Source organism: Phalacrocorax aristotelis, unplaced genomic scaffold, assembly GCF_949628215.1.
Source record: "Phalacrocorax aristotelis unplaced genomic scaffold, bGulAri2.1 scaffold_177, whole genome shotgun sequence".
In the NCBI taxonomy this organism is placed as follows: Eukaryota; Metazoa; Chordata; class Aves; order Suliformes; family Phalacrocoracidae; genus Phalacrocorax; species Phalacrocorax aristotelis.
This window is the reverse complement of record NW_027441156.1, coordinates 81,041-88,084: the sequence shown is the minus strand read 5'-3', so window position 1 is coordinate 88,084 and position 7,044 is coordinate 81,041.

Genomic DNA, 7,044 nt, shown 5'->3' with positions numbered 1-7,044 from the left:
ACACGGCACGAGTCAGAGACCGAGTTTTGCATTAAAAAGCTCCAGAAAATAAATAAGAAAGAACAAGTTGAGAAATTACATGTTTGAGCAGAATCACATCCAGCCAAGTCAGTGTTCTGGGATGTCACCGTTGACTGACATGTAGTACATGAAAGTCAGATTCAAAGGCCAACAATGTTACGGGCTTACTGAAGGAAAAGCTAAAGATACGGTCAGTCGCAGCTGAAGACGTGATGTCACAAACCAGGTTCACTTCAGTGCCACCAAAAGAGAGGCCTTGCTGCTGCCCCCCTCTCTCCATCTGCTCCTTCCTTCTGCTCCTGTATCCCTGTGCCTTCCCTTGCCCTGACCTGCACACGTTTTAGAGCTCCTTAGGAGCCACATTAACTCCCCAAGCAGACAGGGAACGCACCCACAAGAGCAGAGAGTTTCCCACCAGCTTAGAGAGTGAAACGGGGTTGCAGAGAGAGCCAGCAAGCATAAAAGCTGGCACAAGGAAGGAGGCAGGACACTGCACCGGGGAGAAGGAGAGGGGATTTGCCCATCTCCATTCTGTGGCCGTAAGCCGTCCTGCTAGCTCATGCACGTGTGAAACCACACACTCACTTTGCAAGGAGAGCTGCAAGAAACCCCTTTGCTTTTAGAAAGGGCAGCACCCAAGGCACTCTCAGTCAACTCTGGACTCCCTCGTGCACGTAGAGGCTCACTCTCGCACGGAGGGAGGCTGAGGCTGACGGGCGTCATTCTTTCACTCAGCCAGATGTGGAAGCTAAAGTGATCTCAGGGAAGCGTTAGTTACTTGGTGGTCAGAGAAGGGACACCATTGCCTGACACTGCTCGGGTCACATTGTCTAAGGAAAGAGGACAAAGAGTGGGAAGAAGCCAAAGAAGAAGAAATGGAAGAAAAACTATGCTCTGTTGAGAAAAAACAGCATCCGCTTTGTTGAACAGCAGGGAAAGATCACAATTATAGAGCTTTCTGAATCACTATTAATGACTGGTTCAGTGACATTTTCCCCAGAAATACAGCCCCCAACAGCCCCGATCCCGTATCTGATGCAGACCACAGATTTCATTTCCCTTTACATGAAAAAACCCAAACCCGAGACACATCAGCGTTTGACACTAGAGCCACTTTACCCAGCTGCCTCCTATGGTTATTCTCCAACACGACTATTCCTGCATGCAGGAGCTGCAGTCCCTCTCCAACGCGGCAAAGCTAGCAAAAGCTCCTCAGGTCACTCCTGAAAGTGTGCTCTGTTGCACACTGCTTGGCGTACCTGGACAGACGGGCGCAGGCGCCGAGTGTCTCAGGGCAGAGCACACACGCAGCCGTCCTGACAGAGGCAGAGCCCAGCGAAGACAACGTTCCCAGTGCTCCCACAGCGCTGGCCCCTCGCAGCACCGGTTCCAGAGTCACGGAGTCACAAGGGAGAGAAAGGCCTTCCGGAATCCCTGGGGGCAGCTGGTCCAGCCCCTGCGCAGGCAGGGTCACCCAGAGCAGGCTGCCCAGGGCCAGGGCCCGGCGGCTGCTGAACCCCCAGTGCTCAAACACACCCCTTGCAAACAGCCGCCCGACGAGGGGAACTGCGGAAACGTTGGCAGCCCACGCGACAGGCCCAGGGGTTTGGGGACTCGCTCCGACCAACTGAAGTATCCTCTCCTCCACACCAGTAAAACACCACCACACCAGCAGGGGCTTGTCACCATTCTTCCTCCAAAGCTCTGTCCGACGGCTCACTAGGCAGAAGACACAAAGTTAAGGGAAGCCTGATTAAGTTCGTTTCACTGCCTTAAACCAGCAAACCCCAGGCATGTGGATGCAGGAAAACGAGCTGAAGCAGGCAGGGAATGAGGAGCCGCCCTCAGCAGAGCAGGACACGGCACCGTGTGCCCAAACACAGGTGACAGCTGCCAGCCAAGGCTGACACAGCCACCCTGACTGACGGGCCTAAGGCGGCACTTGAACCACCGCGCTCAGCCCCACACCCCAGACGGGGGGTCAGCGGTGCCGACAGGATTAAGTCCTGACTGACTCCCGACAACAGACGCTGACGCTGACTGGCGCCAGCCAGCTGAGTCCGGGCAGGTGATGCTGGCCGACTGATGCTGGCCGACTCACTCTGGCCAACTGACGCACGGCTCGGGTCCTCCTTCTGCCCTCGCACCTGGGCATCACCCCTGATGGAGCTGGGCGGGCAGAGGGGTCCCTGGCGCTGCCACTCATACCTGTCGGGCAGAGCTCGGGAAGCTGGAGAGGCCCCTGACTAGTAGAGGCGCTACTTAGCGACACGGAGCCGCTACTTAACAGCAGCTGAAACATCAGTGTGCCCTCAGCACTATGCCAGCGACGCTGAAGGACATTAACTCTATCCCAGCTACAACCAGCACAGCTCTGAAGTTTTTAACCACCTCTCCCGTGGAGAAGAGTGTGGATGAAATGCCCAGCTCCCCGTTGGCTGCAGACCACAGGAAGGCACCAGAGATGGCTCTATAATTTTGTGTGAGGGAAAGGGCTGCGGACAAACCAAATGCGTTTGATATCTAATACTGTAATCACCTGCGCAGTTAGGCTCTCTTCTCAAACTCCTCCTTCCACCTGTCAAGAGGATTTAACTACATACGTAAAAAGGGAAAAAAGCTTCCTGCCTTTTTTCCCTTTAAGTGAGACAAGTCCTTTCCTATTCAGGCTCTGCTTAAGTCTTAAATAGAACTGGTGACAAAGTAATTCCCTGATCTCCTCTTTCTGCTTTCAGAAGATCAGATGTGATGTTTTGAAGTAACAACCATGGGAGCTGCACTTACATCCGTCACAGGAACTGCTTCCACAGCAGGCACTAACAGCGGCATCGGACATTGTATCTTCACAAATGAGACACAACAACTCATCTGGACTAGGATCACCAGAGCAGGATGAGGAGGACGAAGAGGGCGATGGCTCCTCTGGCAAAAAGGGAGGCTTTTCCTTCTTTCCTCGCACAGAAGCTTCCCTGGAGGGGGAGAGGGCCTGGTGGGAGAGAAAAGTTTAAAGATGGGTCAAAGAAAACTTTTCCAAGCTTTGGATTTTATCAAAGGAAGAGAACAGGTGGAATTCTTCTCACTCCACATTCGCCTCCTAAAACATAGGCCTTCAGATTAAACTACTCTTCTAGAGCCACACCACCAGAAGAGGGAGGGGGGAACAATTTTCCTGCTGCAGAACTCTCCCTTTCCTTTGATCAAGCAAGAAATTAGCTCAGACCAGAAAAATAACTTTTTGACAGCGAGAAATCAGGTGAAATGAATCCCACCTCTCCTTTGCCAGACGGCAAACGTACATTGCAGGCGCAGCACCAAGTTAGTCTCCGATCAAGTTAGTCTCTGAGTGATTACATTTTAGAAAGGGAAGGAGCCTGTGTTACAGCTTCTCCAGAAGGAGATCCATGGCAGCAAAACAGAAGTGCTACCAAGTGCAGTTTAAAACAGCCGCTCCTCTCAGCACACAGGAGTGTTTTCTTAATTTACAGCAACAGGAAAAGTTCTGTCTCTTCCACACACGGGAGTTCATAGAAGTCAGAGGGGGAGGACATCTCAGTCCAGCGGCAATTTCTTACGTTTTGCAAGGAGCCTTTGCAACATCAAACAGAACCAAAACGACCTCTCAAAGAGAACAACTCCGCTACAAACACCACCAAAATGCTTTGCAGAAATACACGTTCTTAGCACAGCACAGGTTTAACCAGCTTCCAGGGGCATGAACACGGGGACCACCCTACTGCGACGTTAGACAGTATCACAGATTTTAAGATTAAGACGCAGTGACAGTGCTTCCTCCCCCGTAACTGCAGGCGCTGGCCAGTTCCGTTGCATTGCCACTCACACTTGTGCGCGTGGTTTCTCTTGTTCACTGCTCGGTCAGTCCAATTCATTCCATACTTACGCAGGAAGAGCTGGCATCGCGTATTTCCCACTGCTTGTCAGCACAGCACCCTTTGGGTTGGGATCTTTCACCTCCACCATGGAACTCCACGGAATTCCTGTGCTCTTTCTATCTCTGGGAACAGGCTCAGAAGTTTTGTCCTGCTAAGAAAAGAGGTGCAGACTTATCTCGTCTGAAGAACCACGTTTAAAATGACATTTCCATGAGTATTTGAAGCAGCAAAAGCCTCTCATCCTCTCATTTTACCCAGCATAAGTGTTGCTCAACTAAAATACTCCTTTGCCTCAGTGAATAGAGCCGGGATGTTCCAAAGGCTTGGGCAGGGTTTTGAACTCACTCGACATTCTTTGGCTTAGCTTCAGGTTCCCTAAGGGCGAAACACCCCTCACCTCACCATGCACTCAGAGAAGGGGCACAAACCCGCTCCTCCTCCAAAGCGCAGTGCAGTGAGAGCTTAATTCCCTGCTCTGGATCCGTCCCTGGGGAAACTCCTATTCGCCACCTGGGTACGAAGGTTGGATTCATGCCTCACGCACACACCTTCAGTGAGTAACGTTCAATGGCATGAATACTCAGCCAGAGGCTTGGGCAATTAAAACACGCAACTATTCAATAGGTGGGGTCAGCAGCAACAGCTTGGTTTTATACGAAATACTAAAAACCGTGAACCGTCATTAAAGGACTTGAAAACTGAAAAAATTTCCAGCAATATTGAAATACATAAAAATATGCAAGCAAGCTCTCAGAGAGCGATTGATGGACTTATTTAACATCTATGACCTGGAAAAAAGAGCGTTTCACGTTTATAACTCCAGGTGTCCCTTGAATTCTGAAGGGCTTTGCAACACTGCCTTAGAACCTCTCGATTTCAGTTTTACTGAAATAAACTCAGCAGTGTTTCTTGAGAGCTCAGGCTCAAGTGCAGCTTTACCACAAGGAAAAAGGGTAACTGTCCTCTTTCTCCTTTTCCAGCCTATTGAATTATATCATGCCCCCAGCCCCAGGTAAGCTTACGCTAGGAAAACATTATCAGAGAGACACGTGACTCACTGCTTATCGTCTCCTCAGTTGTTCAAAAGCGCAGAATCAAATCTCACAGTCGGCACGGAGGGACGGACCGCGCGGAGGGACGGACCGCGCGGAGGGACGGACCGCGGGGAGGGAGGGACCCCGTGGAAGGAGGGACCGCGCGGAGGGAGGGACCGTGTGGAAGGAGGGACCGCGCGGAGGGACGGACCGTGTGGAAGGACGGACCCCGCGGAAGGACGGACCGCCCCAGACCCGCGGCGGTAGGTATTACAACACTCTGGTGTCGCTCTCGTTTTGTCTCTCCCCCCTTTCTCCCTTTTTTCTCTCTTTCTCTGCTTTTCTCTCGCGTCTCCATCGCTGGCCAAATGAAGGGACTTGGCACTTGGATTCCGTTTTGAGTCTTAGTTCTGTTCCCGAGAATGTAGAAGGAACGTGGCCACGGCAACACGTTGGAGTCAGTCAGAAGTTAAGCCCAGCCGCCCCCAACCTCCCAGAATTCCCTGAGGTCGGTTGGAAAGCAAGGGGGTTTAACCTCTGCCAAATTGTTCAGCCCGACAGTGGATCGTGACAGACTGGTAGGAGTGTTACCGAAAAACGCGGTAAAATCAGAAACAACTCTTTAACAGCAATTTAGTATTAAAGAGCAGGCATTCTTTATTCACAGCGCCGGATGCACGCGGGATCGCTGCTCCTAACGTGCGTACCTTACGCACCTTTCCCGTACAATTTATAGATCAAAAATTCACATATTCATAGATATTCATTATTGTCCTTTCTACCGATTGGTACAAACTTGCTCGTTCCATATGTAAATTACTGCGCAGACTCAGTTATCCTCTTCTCTTGTTCTCTTTTGAGTAGGTGGTATTACTTGGGTCGGTGGTGGTCCGTGAGTCGGTGGTCGCGATCTCCCCCTGTCGGAATTACCTTTTACCTACTTGGCTCTTAATCTTGGCAGTCCTGGCCAGTTTTCTCAGTCCGCTACACGAAACCACATTTTGTCATCCTTTTCTGACAGAAGCACATTGTCTATTGTTTCGTTCACATTAATGATTACCGAGGGACTAAAATGCAGATCAAAGAATACACTGATTGGTATACTCCATGTCCCCAGACTTAACGTCCAGTTGGATAAGGCTGTACAAGGAGTATAGCAACATCTATGGTTGGTTAATTCGATCGCTCTGGTTACAGGAGCAGCAACAAAGAGGTGGTTTTAGCAGTTTTTCTCCAGCAGGTATGCCCTGCTGCAAGGTCTGGCCTATCGGCCCAAGGACTGGACTAGAAGCAAATAAAGAGGAAGCCGTCAGCTGCTTCCGTTTGCAAGAAATACCAAGTCAACAATTGCTAAGTTCTTCCTGTTCATATCTCAGGGTCCTTTAGAGAGCTTGACATCTCCGCGTGATTCCCGCGAGGCTTCGGCTACCACGCGGGCTGTGCCCCACAGCCTCGCAGTTAAATTCCCCTTCCTGCGCTGCAGCTGCTTCGTGCAGTGGCCATAAGCTGCTCTGTTCCTCCTGCGTTTTGCTGGCGAGACGGCTGTACGAGGGCGATGCTGGCGGCACACACCGGCTACGGGGCTGCTCCAGTCCTCCTCTACACCCTTCCCTGTTCCCTCTTGCTCCTTCTAGCAAGAGGTTGTAAAAGTAGCAAGTCACTTGAGCAACTCTTCTCTAGCATGCAAGTCCTGTCAAACCAGTAACATGATACACCTTAAAGTCTCTGTTCCTTTATGGATTATAGAGCTGAGACAGAACACCAGCAACACCACCATCACCACCCCCAGCCACGGCAAAAAAGATGACATTTCTTTACAGCCAGCCACCAGATGAGCCGGTAACAGGAGTGTGTGCCACTGGGTCGCTGAGGCCAGCAGGGACTGGGGTCCATTTCTGAGCAACGCTGTCCTGTATAGAAACAAACCCGTTCCTGCTTTTCAAAAGCTTTCAATATTAGACATGAATGAACTGGTCAGTAAGATACCTAAAACAGAGGTTTTCAAAAAAGAGGATTTCAAAAACATTATTTTAGCAAATGGATTCATGAGCAGAGGGACCACAGAGACCTTTCACGCTTCTACAAAAGCAGGTCTTATA